This window comes from Hordeum vulgare, chromosome 3H, assembly GCF_904849725.1.
Source record: "Hordeum vulgare subsp. vulgare chromosome 3H, MorexV3_pseudomolecules_assembly, whole genome shotgun sequence".
Lineage (NCBI taxonomy): Eukaryota > Viridiplantae > Streptophyta > Magnoliopsida > Poales > Poaceae > Hordeum > Hordeum vulgare.
Window position 1 is genome coordinate 348,382,791 of NC_058520.1, and position 18,719 is coordinate 348,401,509.

The window sequence follows — 18,719 nt, forward strand, 5'->3', positions numbered from 1 at the left end:
GACAAAACACTGTCCCTAGTAAGCCTCTAGTTGACTAGCTCGTTGATCAAAGATGGTCAAGGTTTCCTGGCCATAGGCAAGTGTTGTCACTTGATAATGGGATCACATCATTAGGAGAATCATGTGCTGGACTAGACCCAAACTAATAGACGTAGCATGTTGATCGTGTCATTTTGTTGCTACTGTTTTCTGCGTGTCAAGTATTTATTCCTATGACCATGAGATCATATAAGTCACTGACACCGGAGGAATGCTTTGTGTGTATCAAACGTCGCAACGTAACTGGGTGACTATAAAGATGCTCTACAGGTATCTCCGAAGGTGTTAGTTGAGTTAGTATGGATCAAGACTGGGATTTGTCACTCCGTGTGACGGAGAGGTATCTCGGGGCCCACTCGGTAATACAACATCACACACAAGCCTTGCAAGCAATGTAACTTAGTGTAAGTTGCGGGATCTTGTATTACGGAACGAGTAAAGAGACTTGCCGGTAAACGAGATTGAAATAGGTATACGGATACTGACGATCGAATCTCGGGCAAGTAACATACCGAAGGACAAAGGGAATGACATACGGGATTATATGAATCCTTGGCACTGAGGTTCAAACGATAAGATCTTCGTAGAATATGTAGGATCCAATATGGGCATCGAGGTCCCGCTATTGGATATTGACCGAGGAGTCTCTCGGGTCATGTCTACATAGTTCTCGAACCCGCAGGGTCTGCACACTTAAGGTTCGACGTTGTTTTATGCGTATTTGAGTTATATGGTTGGTTACCGAATGTTGTTCGGAGTCCCGGATGAGATCACGGACGTCACGAGGGTTTCCGGAATGGTCCGGAAACGAAGATTGATATATAGGATGACCTCATTTGATTACCGGAAGGTTTTCGAAGTTATCGGGAATGTACCGGGAATGACGAATGGGTTCCGGGAGTTCACCGGGGGGGGGGGGGGACCCACCCCAGGGAAGCCCATAGGCCTTGAGGGTGGCACACCATCCCTTAGTGGGCTGGTGGAACAGCCCAAGAGGGCTCTATGCGCCTAGAGAAGAAAATCAAAGAGAAAGAAAAAAAGGGAGGTGGGAAGGAAGGGAAGGACACCCACCCACCAAACCAAGTCCAACTCGGTTTGGGGGGGGGGGGAACCTTCCCCCCTTGGACTGGGCCGACCCCCTTGGGGCTCCTTCAGACCCAAGGCAAGGTCTCCTCCCTCCCACCTATATATACGGAGGTATTGGGGCTGATTTGAGACGACTTTTCCATGACAGCCCGACCACATACCTCCACGATTTTTCCTCTAGATCGTGTTTCTGCGGAGCTCGGGCGGAGCCCTGCTGAGACAAGGTCATCACCAACCTCCGGAGCGCCGTCATGCTGCCGGAGAACTCTTCTACCTCTCCGTCTCTTTTGCTGGATTAAGAAGGCCGAGATCATCGTCGAGCTGTACGTGTGCTGAACGCGGAGGTGCCGTCCGTTCGGTACTAGATCGTGGGACTCATCGCGGGATTGTTCGCGGGGCGGATCGAGGGACGTGAGGACGTTCCACTACATCAACCGCGTTCACTAACGCTTCTGCTGTACGATCTACAAGGGTACGTAGATCACTCATCCCCTCTCGTAGATGGACATCACCATGATAGGTCTTCGTGCGCGTAGGAAAATTTTTGTGTCCCATGCGACGTTCCCCAACAGTCAATTTTTACGAATTATCTTGCTGCAAGACTATCTATCACTCTTACTTACAACACTTGTAGAGAATCCCTTGTTGACAACTAGTTATCATTTCCTTCTGTTCCTCGTTGGGTTTGACACTCTTACTTCTTGGAAGGACTACGATTGATCCCCTATACTTGTTGGTCATCAAGACTCTTTTCTGGCATCGTTGCCAGGGAGTGAAGCGTTTTTGGTAAGGAAACACTTTTGGTACATGCTGAAATTTACTGTTGCTTATCACTATGAACGGTCACCCTTTGAGTGGCTTGTTTGGGGCATCTTTACCTCGAACGAATGTTGAGACAATTGTTCCTCAACCAGTTGAATCTACTGAAAATATTTACTATGAGATTCCTTCGGGTAAGGTAGAGAAACTGCTTGCTCATGATTATAACGATTCAACTCATCCTAATTGCGATTTGACATATATCGATGAGACTTGTGGATTGTTTAAGCTTTCAGGTCTACCCGGAGACAAAGTTAACAAGAATGTTTTCCCTTTATCTTTGGAGCAAAACACCTACACCTTCTGAAGAGATAAATGTTGAGCCTAATGTAGTTATATTTAAAGGTCTCCTAGTTGATAATGTTGATGGGCAGATTATTTACCTCTCTGATTTAGCTGCTAGAATTGCAAAACCTGTTAGAAATAAACAATATGAACTAGATAAAAATAAACAAGTGGTAGGCACACGTGTCATCTCAGTCAAAATTGGAGATCATTGGTATCATGGCCTATGTGATATTGATGCTAGTATTAGCGTTATACCCTTTACATTATATCAAGAAATCATGCATGATATAACACCCTCTGAAATTGAAGATATTGATTTCACTATTAAGCTTGTAAATCATGATACTATTTCGCCACTTAGGATTGTTAGAGATGTTGAAGTCTTTTGCGAAAAAGTCAAGTACCACACTGACTTCTTAGTACTTGTTTCGAAACAAGATAAATTATGTCCCATTATATTTGGTAGACCATTCTTGAATACGGTTAATGAGGAAATTAATTGTGCTATTAAGAAAGTGAAAGTGAGCTTTGGTGATATTTCTCATGAGTTTAACTTCTCTAAGTTTAGAAAACCTCCACATGAAAAGGAATTTCCTAGTAAGGATGAAATAATTGATCTTGCTTCTATTGTTGTACCTCCTACAGATCCATTAGAACAATATTTTCTAGACCATAACAATTACATGCATTTGAATGAAAGGAATGCAATATGTAAGATACTCCTTGATCAACAATGTATCCTTAAGCACAATTTACGACTTGTAAATTTAGGTGATCCTCCTCCACCCAAGTGAGATCCCATATTTGAGCTTAAGGCCTTACCCGATACTTTGGCATATGCTTATGTTCATGACAAGAAGGTATATACTGTTACTATTAGTGCTAACCTTTCAGAACATGAAGAAAAGAGATTACTCAAAACATTAAAGAAACACAATGCTGCTACTAGATATACTCTTGATGATCTTAAAGGCATAAGTCCCACTCTCTGTCAGCATAATATTAATATGGAACCTGATGCTAAACGAGTTGTTGATCATCAACGCCGTCTCAAGCCTAAGATGAAAGAGGTGGTAAGAAGTGAGATATTAAAACTTCCGGAGGAAGGTATAAGCTATCCCATTGCCGATAGAAGACGGGTGAGTCCTGTTCATTGTGTCCCTAAGAAAGGTGGTATAATTGTTATTTCTAATGATAAAAATGAACTTATTCCACAAAGGATAGTAACTGGTTATAGGTTGGTAATTGATTAAAGGAAATTGAGTAAGGCTACTAAAACAGATCATTACTCTTTGCCTTTTATTGATCAAATGTTAGAAAGGCTATCTAAGAACACACACTTTTTCTTTCTTGATGGTTACTCTGGATTAGCTCAAATACCCGTGTCAAAAGAGGACCAAGAGAAAACTACCTTTACTTGCCCCTTTGGAACTTATGCTTATAGGCGTATGCCTTTTGATCTATGCAATGCACCTGCTACCTTTCAAAAATGTATGACTGCTATATTATCTAACTTTTGTGGCAAGATTATTGAGGTTTTCATGGGTGATTTTTATGGTGAATGAAGGTATAGTGCTTGGGCATAAATTTTTTGAATGCGGTATTGAGGTGTATAAGGTCAAAGTTGATGCAATAGAGAAAATGCCTTGTCCGAGAGATATCAAAGGTATAATAAGTTTCCTTGGTCATGCTGGTTTCTATAGGCGTTTCATCAAAGATTTCTCCAAGATTTCTAGGCCATTAACCAATCTTCTCCAAAAAGATGTTCCTTTTGTTTTTGATGATGATTGTGTCGAATCCTCTGAAATACTTAAGAAAGCCTTAATTTCTGCACCTATTGTCCAATCACCTGATTGGAACCTACCCTTTGAAATTATGTGTGATGCTAGTGGTTCTGTTGTTAGTGTTGTTCTACGGCAAAGAGTAGACAATAAATTGAATGTTACTCATTATGCTAGTAAGACCATAAACACCGCTCAAAGGAATTACGCGACTACTAAAAAGGAATTTCGAGCAGTTGTTATTGGATGTGATAAGTTAGGCCTTACATTGTTGAGTGTTGACTCTAAAGTAACTATTCACACTGACCATGCTGCTATTAAATACCTTATGGAGAATAAAGATGCTAAAGCTAGACTCATTAGATGGGTGTTACTACTCCAAGAATTTGATTGCATATTGTTGATAGAAAGGGAGCTAACAACCTTGTAGCCGATAACTTGTCTAGGATGGAAAATGTTCTTGATGACACACTAACTATTAATGATAATTTTGCCGATGAGCAACTTGTTGTTATGAACACTTTATGTAGTACTCCTTGCTATGCAGAGTATGCCAATTACATTGTTGCTAAATATACTCCGCCTAGCTTCACATATCAACAAAAGATAAATTTTTTATTTGATTTACAAAATTAATTTTGGGACAACCCACATCTTTATAAACAAGTAGTAGATGGTGTTATTAGCTGATGTATACCTGAGAATGAGAAGGAATAAATGTAACATCCCAAATTTTGGAATGTTAATATAATTATTAGATTGATTGTTTGTTTGTTTGAGTGATTGAAACTTCAGTGAAATTTGAAACATTTTAAAACTATTGAATGAGAGGGAATAAAATGACTTTCCCCTTTTACGTGTGAATTCAAATTCATCCTTTTAAAATCAGTGAGAGAAGATAGCATGAAGGAAAAACTTGGATTTTCAAAAAAATAATTTTTTATGAAGTTTTTATTTTGTGAAAAATAAAATGCCCACGTGGTGGGAATTTTTTTCTAAGAATTTTGATATATAATACCTGTTTTTTTAAAAGGATTTAATTCCTTTTCGGGGTCTTATTTCCTATTTTTAATAAATAGGAAACAAGTCTTTTATTAGGAAAGTTATCTAGGCCTATTAGGAAACCAATCTGGCCCATTACTCCTCCTTCTTCCACCTCACGTTCTTTCCTTCCCTCGCCATGGCAGGCACCCCATAGGAAGCTTCCACTACCGGATTCGCGGGATTCCCTTCCTCCTAGCACCTCCCACCACCCCTATAAGAATCCCCTCGACCTCCTCTTTCCATTCCCCTAGCTAACGCCCACTTTCCTTGCCCGACACCACGCGCCCCTCCTCACCGTTTCCCTGCCTAACCGACCGAACCAAGAGCTCGCCAGGAGCGCCTCCACGCCCAGGAGCACCCCCGACGACCCTGGAACCCCGCGAGAGGCCACCCCCTCCACAGCCTCCCTCTAACGCCAGGACCGCGCCAGGGCACCTCCCCTCGCCTCCTCGCCGTCGGCCGGACCACCTCGCCGTGGTTTCTCTCCCCCGCAGCCATGTTAAGAGCTCTCTTCCTCTCGCTCTTTTTTTTTCTTCTATCGTTAGATCTATATTCTACACTTCAGATTAGATCTTAGGAACCCATTCGGTTTATTTATGAAACCAATCGGTTCTCAGTTAGTAGATTAAAACCGAAAGGTTTTCTTTTATTTTGCGGCCGTCCTCTAGATAGCCTAAAACGTGCACACCTCTCACCCAATAGGAATCTTCCACGTCACCTATACTGTTTATTATTTTTCTGTTTTTAATTCTGAAAACTGATTGAAACCTTATTTTAGAATGCCTACAACTTTTATTCCATAAATCCAAATGCGGTGATTCTTTTTTGCATTGGATCACAAATTTTGTGTAGTTTCTGTAGATATATAATTTGTCCATGTTTGAAAATGTAAAATTTCAATTTTATATCTGGAGTTCAAAAATAGATTTTAATTGATTATTTTTGGTACTGATCACTAGTGATCTTATTTATGAGTGGGTAAAATTGCAGAATTTTTGGAATATTTTATCTCATTATTTCATGTGAAACAAATTCTGTTTTAGTTCTTTCTAGAATTGTTACAATTTCTTTGGATATAATTGTTTTAATTATTTTCTTTTATACTTGTAATAGTTATATTTTGTTTTTCTGTTAGCTAACAGTAGGTTTTCAACAACAACAAAATTTTATTTTATTTGATAGAAAGAAATCAATTCTAGTTTGGTAATAACTTGCAAATTGATTTCGTTGCTAGTTTGATGCCCTATTTGAAAATACTTTCAAAATAATATGGTTTTTTGAAATACTTTATGTTATCTTAGTTAATTTTATATTTTGTTTTCTGTTATTTTACTATTTTAGTGTTTTGTTTTCTATTAAGTTTAATTAGAACAAAAACTATTTAGTGATTGTTCTAGTAGAAGACTCCATAGTTTTCTTTGAAGTTTTCCTTTGGATTTCTACTTGATCTTTCTTATTGATTTTATTGCAGCAATTTTATTGTTGTCTGTTATATTGATTGCTAGGATGATTGCTAGTATGATTGCTTATATGAATACTATGTTTGATTATATAGACTTCGTCGGAGAGTGACCAATAGTTCTATCAAGTTATTTCTTGAGAACGATATTTATCTCCATCAACCTTACCAGGCAAGTTCACATTGATCATATTTTTACCTATGGTTTTATTGCATTAGTTTCAACGTTCTTCACCCATTGCATGCAAGTAGGTACTTGGAAACTTTGGTTATTGAGTAGTATGTTATGATAGGCACCCTAAACCCTTGTTAATTTGGCCGGGAAGTTATTTTTCTATGCTCCTAGTAGATGGGGTTTGGTTGAGTGTTTATCATGAGTGTTGTGAGAACCTTAATAATCAAGACCTGAAGACTCCAAGACTTGCACGACCTCAGAACGAAATGTACCTCTGGGTGAAGGACGGTTCAGATGGCTCTGTGGGAAAACCAGCGGAGGACCCAGGATGCATGGAGATGCGCCATGACCATCTGCGGAAAGCTTCACCCAGGCACAAAGATATGGATGGATATTTCAAGACCCAAGGCTTACCTCCACAGCCACAAGTCATTACGGGGTCTGGCTTGGTTGGACAACATTGTGACTCTAGACAGGCAGTGCTACAACATGTAGAAGAACGGTAGGATTGGATGGGCACCGTCAGAGGCTTAGAGGAACCCATTGAAAGACCATGTTTTGATCTTCCAGTTGTTGAACATCCTGAAGTGCGAGGACTCCAATGGAGGCGATCAAATCTTGTGGGGAACGTGTGCAAAACTCTGCAGAGTACTCAAACCTAATTGATTAGCCGTGTCCATGGTCATGGACAACTTGAGCCAAAGGAACTGAAACTATGAGGAATTCTCAACACCATTGACTTATTGATGTGGGTAATATTGATAACTTGGGTATGAGAAATGGTTGGTGGAACCTTCTCATTAACAACCAACAAAGTAGTAAATTTTGCTTTTACCCTCTCTCTTGTTGTAGGAAAATTTGCTTTACGCAAAACTTAAACTACAACCCCACCTGCCATATATGCATATAGTGTAGATGATATTTACACCTCTCTTCTTTGTTGCAGATATTTTCTTTGACGAGTAAGAGTACGATTCAGGGTTACGGTCTGCACTCAACCCGCCGTTGGTGTTTATTGGGACTCCACTCCCTTTGACTATTGCCGCTGAGATTTTTGAGGTATATATAAGTTTTACGTTATTTACATATGATTTCACTTTGATATAAACATTGATGTACTGTGTGTGCCAGCATACTGATCCAGGGACGACACAGATACAGAGAGGCTTGACTTGTTTTTGAGTCGGGACGCTACATATATGGTATCAGAGCACATTTTGACTGTAGGACGTTGCTACGGCAACAAAAGACCTTCCCTGGTAATGGCGCCAGGAATCCTTCTGCTACGGGCTACACCTATAGGGACTTCCTTAGGAAATATGCAAAGGATTCCCCCGCGGCCTTGGAGCCTTGCGTTGGTGTTCCCTTAAAGAGGAAAGGGTGATGTAGCACAGCGGCGATAAGTATTTCCCTCAGTTTGAGAACCAAGGTATCCATCCAGAAGGAGGATCGCGTCAAGTCACAAGTACCTGCACAAACACAAAGAGCTTGCACCCAACGCTATGAAGGGGTTGTCAATCCCTTATAGATTGTTTGCAAAGTGAGAACTGAAAGAAAAAAGTAAACAAAGCAAAGTAAAAGTGAAAGTGGAGACGATAGTTGTGAATAGACCCAGGGGCCGTAGTGTTCACTAGTGGCTTATATCATGAAAGCAAGTAGATGGTGGTGAACGAATTACTGTCGAGCAATTGATAGAACTGCGCAAAGTTATGACGTTATCTATGGCAATGATCATATCTATAGGCATCATGTCCAAAACAAGTAGACCGATACTTTCTGCATCTACTACTATTATTCTACACGTTGACCGCTATCCACCATGCATCTAGTGTATTGAGTTCAAAATAACAGAGTAACGCCTTAAGCAAGATGACATGATGTAGATGGACAATCTCAAATCTACGATAAAAGCCCATCTTGTTACCCTAGATGGCAACAACATGATGTGTGCCTTGCTGCCCCTTCTGTCACTCGGAAAGGTCAGCGCCCGGTATGAATCCAAAAGCAAGCACTTCTCCCATTGCAAGAATCATAGATCTAGTTCGCCAAACAAAACCCAAGACTCGAAGAGACTTACAAGGATATCAAATCATGCATATAAGAAATAAGCAAAGACTCAAATATAATTCATAGATAATCTGATCACAAATCCACAATTCATCGGATCTCGACAAACACACCGCCAAAGAGGATTACATCGGATAGATCCCATGAAGATCACGGATAAATTTGTATTGAAGATCAAAGAGAGAGAAGAAGCCATCTAGCTACTAACTACGGACCCGTAGGTCTGAAGTGGACTACTCACGAGTCATTGGAGAGGCGATGGTGTTTATGTAGAAGCCCTCCAACTCCAAAGTCCCCTCCGGCAGGTCACCGGGAAGGGTCTCCAGATGAGATCTCGCGGAAACGAAAGCTTGGGCGGCGGAAAAGTGGTTTCGTGGACGCCCTGATTTTTTCTGGGATTTTGGGGAATATATAGGCCAAAGAGCCAGGGCAGGGGAGCGCCAGGGAGGCCACAAGCCTGGTTGCCGCGGCCCCCCTGGCCGCGGCGTCATGGCTTGTGGGCTCCCTGTGGGCCTCCTGCCTTGGCCCTCACGTCTCCTGATCTTCTTCTGTTCTGGAAAAATTTATTTCGGGGATTTTATTCCATTTGGACTCCCTTCCAAAATCAGATCGGAAAAGAGTCAAAAACACAGAAAAAACAGGAACTGGCACTTGGCACTGAATTAACAAGTTAGTCCCACAAAAGATATAAAAGGTATATAAAACATCCAAAGTTGACAAGATAACAGCATGAAACCATCAAAAATTATAGATACGTTTGAGACGTATCAAGCATCCCCAAGCTTAACTCCTGCTTGTCCTCGAGTAGGGAAGTGATAAAGAATGAATTTTTGTTGCTTTCTTGCTACCTAGTATAGATGTCCTTTGTAACTCCTCTTATGTGACATGAATGTTCTGATCCGTTAGATTCAAAGCAATAGTTTGCTATTGACGTGGAGACAGTAATACTTCTAGCAAACTAGCAAGGTAATCATGAACTTTCAAAATAACAAGGCCAAAAGAAAGTTATCTCTACAAAATCATATAGTCTGGCTATGCTCTATCATCCTTGCACAACGAATTTAAATCATGCACAACCTCGGTATTGGCCAAGTAATTATTTTCAAACTTCTTCAACTCTCACGCAATACATGAGTGTGAGCCATGGTTCTAGCACTATAAGTGGAATGGAGTGTGGTGGAGGTTGCAAGGCAAACAAGGAGAAGATGGTCACATTGACTAGGCATATCAATGAGCTATGGAGATGCTCATCAATAGATATCAGTGTGAATGAGTAGGGATTGCCATACAAATGATGCACTAGAGCCAAGACTAAGTGAAAGCTCTTAAAAAAACTAGTGGGTGTGCATCCAACTTGCTTGCTCACAAAGATCTAAGGAAATTTTGAGGAAGCCTATAGTTGGAATATACAAGCCAAGTTATTTAATGAAAATTTCCCACTAGCTATATGGTGGTGACAAAACGAGAGACTCTCAAGCATGAAGATCATGGTGCTTGATATGAAGCACAAGTGTGGAAAGGAGATACTAGCATTGTCCCTTCTCTCTTTTTCTCTCATTTTTTTGGTGGGCTCTTTGGCCTCTTTTTTTGTGGTGGGCATCTTTGGCCTATTTTTGTAAATGGGCTTCGCTGGCCTCTTTTATTTCCTCACATGGGACAATGCTCCATCAATGATGATCATCACACTTACAACTCAAAACTTAGAGCAATGATGACTCTATATGGAATGCTTTCGATAGTGTACCGTGACAATGATCTAGCATGGCATAGACTTGAATGGAAACATCATGCTAGCTATCTTATGATCATGCAATGGCAATGTAGAAGTGATGGCACATGTCATGGTGGTAGTTGCATGGAAATATATCTCGGAATGGCTTTGAAAAAGCCATGGTAGGTAGGTATGGTGGCTGTTTTGAGGGAGGCTAATGGTGGGTTTTATGCACCGGCGAAAGTTGCACGGCACTAAAGAAGATAGTGATGGTGGAAGGTGAAAGTGCATCAAAACCGTGGACTCAACATTAGTCATGAAGAACTCATATACCTGTTGCAAAAGTTTTAGTAGTAATCGAAACAAAGAATTCAACGCATATTCCTAGGGGAAGGGTTGGTAGGTATAAACCATCACGTGATCCCCACCGCCACACCGAAGATGACAATCAATAAACTAATCATGCTCAGACTTCATCACATAGCGGTTCACCATACGTGCATGCTACGGGAATCACTAACTTCAACACAAGTATTTCTAGATCCACAAAACCTTACTAGTATGACTTCAATATTACCACAACCACAACTCAAAACTAATTGAGATGAATCAAACTTCTCTAACTATTCAATGCACATGAAGGTGGAAGTTTGCATATCCCTTTGGATAACTACCCCTTTTGAGACTACTTTCTTAGCATAGATCAACTACCAAGCCACGCGCTTCTGTGCTCTAAAAGATAGAAGTGAAACACACAGAGCAAAATCAACTAGCTCAAAAGATATAAGTGAAACACATGTGAGCTGGATTGCCTAATCAAAGGATATAAATGAAGCTCTACAAAATCACGGTGAGTGCATGTCTCTCTCTCTAGGTGTGCAGCAAGGAAGATTGTGACACAACAAAACTAAAAGACTCCTACGATACAAGACGCTCCAAGCAAAACACATAACATGTGGTGAATAAAAATATAGCCCCAAGTAACGTTATCGATGGATTGAAGACGAAAGAGGGGATGCCAAGGCTTTTTCGGCATCCTTGAATCAACTTGGGGTTCCTTGGGAATCCCCAAGCTTGAGCTCTTGCCACTCTTTATCTCTTTGTCCATAAGAAGTTCACCCAAAACTTGAAAACTTCAGAACACGAAACTTAAACAGAAACTCGTGATAACATTAGTATAAGAAAGCAAACCACCACTTCCTTAGGTACTGTAGCAAACTTAAATTCTACTTATGTTGATGTTGGGTTACTGTATTTTCAATCTCCCAATGCTAATACCCCCTGATACTATCCATAGTTTCATCAAAATAAGCAACCAACTCAAAAAAAAAAACAGAATCTGTTAACAGTAGACCAGTCTGTAGAAATCTGTATACTTCGTATACTTCTGTTACTTCAAAAATTCTGAAAACTTATGACAGTCTGGATAATTTGTGTATAAATCAGCAGAAAAAAGAATCAACTCAAAAGCTCTTACGGAAAAAATGAAAATTCTTTTCGTGAGAAGAAAGTTTCTGTCTTTTCCAGCACGACCAAACGATCATCCCCAAGACTAATCATAACGGTTTCACTGGGCACAAATGCAAAAGAAACACAAAAAACACAATCATAACAGAATTATGAAAGTGTGGAAAACACAAAACAGAAAGAAAAAGGATATATTCGTTGGTTTGCCTCCCAAAAAGCGCTATTGTTTAACGCCCTTAGCTAGGCACATGGTGATGGAATCACGTATAGTCATCTTTGGTGCTCAAACCATAAGTAGCCCTCATCATAGATTCATAAGGCAATCTTATTTTATTTCTAGAAAAATGCTCAATGCCCTTCTTTAGAGGAAACTGAAATATAATATTCCCTTCCTTTATATCGATGATAGCACTAATAGCCATTAGGAAAGGTCTACCAAGAATAATGGGACATGAAGGATTGCAATCTATGTCAAGTACAATGAAATCCACGGGTACACAGTTCTTATTTGCAACAATAAGAACATCATTGATCCTTCCCATGGGTTTCTTGACAGTAGAATCCGCAAGATGCAAATTAGAGAACACTCTTCAATTTCATGAAAACCAAGAATATCACATAAAGACTTTGGAATCGCGGAAACACTAGCACCCAAATCACACAAAGCATTGCATTCATAGTTTTTGATTTTGATTTTGATAGTAGGTACCCACTCATCATGAAGTTTTCTAGGTATAGAGACTTCTAATTCGAGTTTCTCTTCAAAATATTTCATCATAGCATCTACGATATGCGCGGTAAAGGCTTTGCTTTGGCTATAAGCATGTGGAGAGTTTGCAATGGATTGCATCAAGGAAATGCATTCAAACAAGGAGCAACTATCATAATTGAATTCATTCAAATCCAAAGTGGGAGTTTCATTACTACCCAATATTTTGATTTCTTCTACTCCACTCTCCACACCTTTATCATCAAGATAGGTGGACTCCGAATCATTGGGGCATTTTTCAACCAAAGTGGATTCATATCCAGCCCCTTCATCAATAGGTTTGACACGCGAAAACAAAGATTCAAGAGGAGTCACACCAAGCACTTTAAGTTCTTCGTGATTTGCATCACTAGACCACACCCTTTTAAACCATTCATGCTTATCGCGAATTTGGGCGGTTCTTTCTTTGCTCTCATTCATGGAGACATGCATAGCTTTTAGAGTTTCATCCAAGTTAACCTTGGGTGGAGCACATCTAATTTTCAAAGCATCAATATCACAAGACATCCTATCAACGCTCTTAGCCAAATCGTCTATTTTGAGTAGTTTTTCCTCTATGGACGCATTGAAAATCTTTTGAGAGTTGATGAACTCTTTGATATTACTCTCTAAATCAGAGGGTAATTTGTTATGATTTCCATAACTGTTGTTGTAGGAATTGCAGTAATTGTTAGAGGAGTTACTAGGAAAAGGCCTAGGAACGTAATTTCCTCTAAAAGCATTGTTGTTGCCAAAATTGTTCCTACCAACAAAATTAACGTCCAAACTAGAGTTGCTACTCTCAATCAAGGAAGATAGTGGCATGTCAATCTAAAGGAGCATTTCTACTAGCAACCAAATTCATGAACTCGTCCTCTTAGCACTAAGCGAGTTAATTTCTTCTATAGCGTGTACCTTTTTGCCAGCAGGTGACCTTTCAGTGTGCCAGTGAGAGTAGTTGGTCATGCTATTGTCTAGGAGTTTTGTAGCTTCTCCTAACGTGATTTTTCCATGAACGTTCCACCTGAGGCGGAGTCCAAGATATTGCGAGAAGCAAAATTCAAACCAGCGTAAAAGATTTGTATAATCATCCACAAACTAAAGCCATGAGCGGGATAATTTCTAATCAGTAACTTCATCCTCTCCCAAGATTGTGCAACGTGTTCACGATCAAGTTGCTTGAAATTCATGATATCGTTACGTAGAGAGATAATCTTAGCTGGTGGAAAATACTTGGATATGTAAGCATCTTTGCACTTATTCCAAGAATCGATACTCTTTTAAGGCAAAGAAGAAAACCAAGTTTTCGCACGATCTCGCAAAGAGAATGGAAAAAGATTCAATTTAACAAGATCATTATCCACATCTTTCTTCTTTTGCATATCGCAAAGTTCAATGAAAGTATTGAGATGGGATGCGGCATCTTCCTAGGAAGGCCAGAAAATTGCTCTTTCCTAACAAGATTCAGCAAGGCAGCGTTGATTTCATATGATTCCGCACTAGTGGCGGGAGCAATCGGAGTACTAATAAAATCATTATTATTAGTACTCGAGAAGTCGCAAAGTTTGGTGTTTTCAGCCATGATGACTTCAACAAAGAAACAAGAACACAAGCAAGCAAGAAAACTGGCAAAGGAAAATGGCAAAAGGCAAAAGAAAACGGCAAAAGAGAAAGGCAAATGAAAATGGCAAATGTGAAGTGGGGGAGAGGAAAACGAGAGGCAACTGGCAAAAATAAATAAATGCAAGAGATGAGTTTCTGACACCTACCTGGATAAATCTTGACTTGATCTCTCCTCCCCGGCAACGGCGCCAGAAATAGGCGTGTTGACGGGAGATTATTCTTGTCTTGATACTCCTCGGCAAGCGATCTTCCCCGGCAACAGCGCTAGAAATACTTCTGCTACGGCAACAAAAGACCTTCCCTGGCAATGGCGCATCCTTCTGCTACGGGCTATGCCTATAGGGACTTCCTTAGCAAATACGCAAAGGATGCCCCCGCGGCCTTGGAGCCTTCCGTTGGTGTTCCCTTGAAGAGGAAAGGGTGATGTAGCACAGCGACGGTAAGTATTTCCCTTAGTTTGAGAACCAAGGTATCAATCCATGAGGAGGATCGCGTAAAGTCACAAGTACCTGGACAAACACAAATAGCTTGCACCCAACGCTATGATGGGGTTGTCAATCCCTTATAGATTGTTTGCAAAGTGAGAACTAGAAGCAAAAAGTAATCAAAGCAAAGTAAAAGTGAAAGTGGAGACGATAGTTGTGAATAGACCCGGGGGCCGTAGTGTTCACTAGTGGCTTCTCTCATGATAGCAAGTAGACGGTGGGTGAACGAATTACTGTCGAGCAATTGATAGAACCTCGCAAAGTCATGACGTTATCTATGGCAATGATCATATCTATAGGCATCACGTCCAAAACAAGTAGACCGATACTTTCTGCATCTACTACTATTACTCCACACGTCGACCGCTATCCAGCATGCATCTAGTGTATTGAGTTCAAAAGAACAGAGTAACGCCTTAAGAAAGATGACATGATGTAGATGGACAATCTCAAATCTATGATAAAAGCCCATCTTGTTACCCTTGATGGCAACAACATGATGCGTGCCTTGCTACCCCTTCTATCACTGGGAAAGGTCACCGCACGGTATGAACCCAAAACCAAGCACTTCTCCCATTGCAAGAATCATAGATCTAGTTGGCCAAACAAAACCCAAGACTCGGAGAGACTTACAAGGATATCAAATCATGCATATAAGAAATCAGCAAAGACTCAAATATAATTCATAGATAATCTGATCACAAATCCACAATTCATCGGATCTCGACAAACACCAAAGAGGATTACATCGGATAGATCCCCATGAAGATCATGGAGAACTTTGTATTGAAGATCCAAGAGAGAGAAGAAGACATCTAGCTACTAACTACTGACCCGTAGGTCTGGAGTGGACTACTCACGAGTCATTGGAGAGGCGATGATGTTGATGTAGAAGTTCTCCAACTCCAAAGTCCCCTCCAGCAGGGCACCGAGAAGGGTCTCCAGATGAGATCTCGCGGAAACGGAAGCTTGCGGCGGCGGAAAAGTGGTTTCGTGGATGCCCTGATTTTATCTGGGATTTTAGGGAATATATAGGCCAAAGAGCTAGGGCAGGGGAGCGCCAGGGAGGCCACAAGCCTGGTCGCCACGGGCCCCCCTGGCCGCGGCATCAGGGCTTGTGGGCTCCCTATGGGCCTCCTGCCTTGGCCCTCAAATCCCCCGATCTTCTTGTGTTCTGGAAAAATTTATTTCAGGGATTTTATTCCGTTTGCACTCCGTTCCAAAATCAGATATGAAAAGAGTCAAAAACACAGAAAAAACAGGAACTGTCACTTGGCACTGAATTAATAAGTTAGTCCCAAAAAAGATAGAAAAGGTATATAAAACATCCAAAGTTGACAAGATAACAGCACGAAACCATCAAAAATTATAGATACGTTTGAGACGTATCAGACGTGACCCTAGAAACTGGAAATTTCTAAGGAAAGGATCTCTCTAAAATCTTATTTCGAAGAACATTCTTTACTTATCATCTCTTCTGATTTTATCAAATGATCTCTCTCGCCTCAAATAGTTAGACAATACCCTTTCCCCTTTGACCACATGAAGGATCAACCGAGTTTTACTTCAAAGTAAAGAGGACTTCACCATGCATTTGAAGAATTGAAGTTGCATCAATTGAAGACCCCCAAGACCCGAAGAATTCGAAGACCCTGAAGCATCTCAATATTTATATGGCCATTAGAAGTCCAAACCCATGTTATATACCCACGTTATATACGATGATTTGTGAGCCGTCATTTGTGTGTATTTTCTGACAGCCACAAATAAAACCTATTCTCAAAAATATTGTTTGTATTCTGTGTATCTCCCTCTTTTCCTCTCTCTCTTACCCATCTCATCCCAAAAAACTTGGAACCAATAGATGGCGTATGAAGCTGGACTTGTAATCTCTGGACCAATGACCCAGCTGGAGGCCGAAATATGGATTCAGAACATGGAGAACCACTTCGGGAGCAATTTGATTTCAAGGAAATATGATGTGGCACACGCTCTTCAGTACTTTACCCAAAGTGCTTTCTATCTGGTGGAAAATGCATGATGTCATACAAGGATTTAGTGGCCGAGAGACCTGGGATGAATTCTAGAAGATTCTGTTGAGATCCCGTCTAATTCAAAAGTGTCATGTTAACCCGATGAAGGAGCCTTGTGCATGCAAGATCTGTGGAGAAATAGGACACACCCAGGAAGAACACAAGGATGGATGCACTCATTGTGAAGAAAAGCGCCCAGCGGAGGAATGCCCAACTAGTCAGGTGACTTGCTTCTTGTGTGAAGGAACCACCCACTACCCAGCTTAGTGTCACATTTACCCCAAGGTGCAACAAGGTTTGAAGCAGGAGAAAGAAGTAATGAAGGAAATGCTCAAGAACAAGATTTTAGAAGAACATGTGATGAAGGAAAATCTGGAAGACCCTGATGGTCAAGGCCTAACCAGATTTTTTTCCAATGCCTCTTACTCATGTGGATAAGAAGGACATTTCTCAAAGGATTGCACGAAGGAAAGCCATAAATATCTGGGAAACTTCCCGACGAAAAAAGTAGAGTTTGATCCACATCAAATGGAAGTACTAACCAGAATGAAGCAGTCCGAAAAGTATATAAAGTACACCAGCTAGAGTCAAATACCGACACATAAAGACCTGAGCCATATCAGATGTTTCAAGTGTAAGGAATTTGGCCACTACAACGATATGTGCCCAAGAAGGAAGCAGGAAAACACAGGAGTAATAGGAAACACCAAGAAGCCCCAAGACTTGTCGGAACTCATTTGTTTTCATTGCAAGGAAGCAGGACATTATGCTAGTAATTGTCCACAGGGGAAGAAAGCTAAAGATGGAGTAGTTAAGTTTTGACAATGGCAATAAGTGTAACATGAAGCCCTCTTGTTATCATGAGTTTATGGAGTTAAATTTTGTAACGGAAGTCTGTGAGATTGTAATAACTTCATGAATCAATAAAATTTATTGTGTCATGATTTCCTATGTTGAAACTGTATGCATTATTTCTCTATGAGCAAAGATCTCTGAACATTTATGAGGATATGAGAATATATGGTCCATGCAGGCATGAGTATAATTCATTTTAAGTGTGGTAGTAATCGGTAAAACCACATGATCCAATGAGTAGAATGTACCATGCATACCAAGGAGCCAAAACCACTGAATAACATTGAAGGAAATGTTGGACCATATCAAACTATGTGGGTGACAACATTTTTAACTAAGTATTTTTGAAGTGGAATTTCGAGAATAGAATGAGGATGAAATGAAGGAATTATTATGTGGAACAAACACTTTTATAGGTACACAAACCAATGGAAAGGAAAATGAGTTCAAGGAAATACAACCGGTATCAAGGGTGCACCCCAAGATTTTCATGAAGGTTTCCCTAAGAGCATGAATGGATAAGCTATGATGGACCAGCAAACGTTTTTCATAGGAGCATACGAAAAAACCTGAGAGTTGTGAAGTTACGATAGATGTTTAGTTCAACTTGCAAAATCAATGGATTATCCGAACTTGATTCGTGAACAAGAGAAATTCTGCAATGCTTGTGAGGATGCCCGAGTGTTAGAATACGAGATTCGCTAAACCTTATACAGAGTAATGATTTGGGTGCGGAATGGATTGATCACCATGACGACTTACTCTCTTCATTCTCTTGCTATTAGGAATGGTAAATCTGAGAGACTTACCCATAGTGAGAGACGACGCTCTTAAGCCTTAAAATGGTATGATGAATACCATTTTTTTACGGTGAGGATGAAGCCAAGACCCTTCTCACTATAGGATAACCACAAATGGTAGACCACCATGAGAATCATCGATAGGTTATTTGGAATGGTCACAAGACTTCTCAGTTAAGAAGGCCCAGTGACGGAAGAAACTTATACCAACAGAAGAACACTCGATTTTGATGGAAACA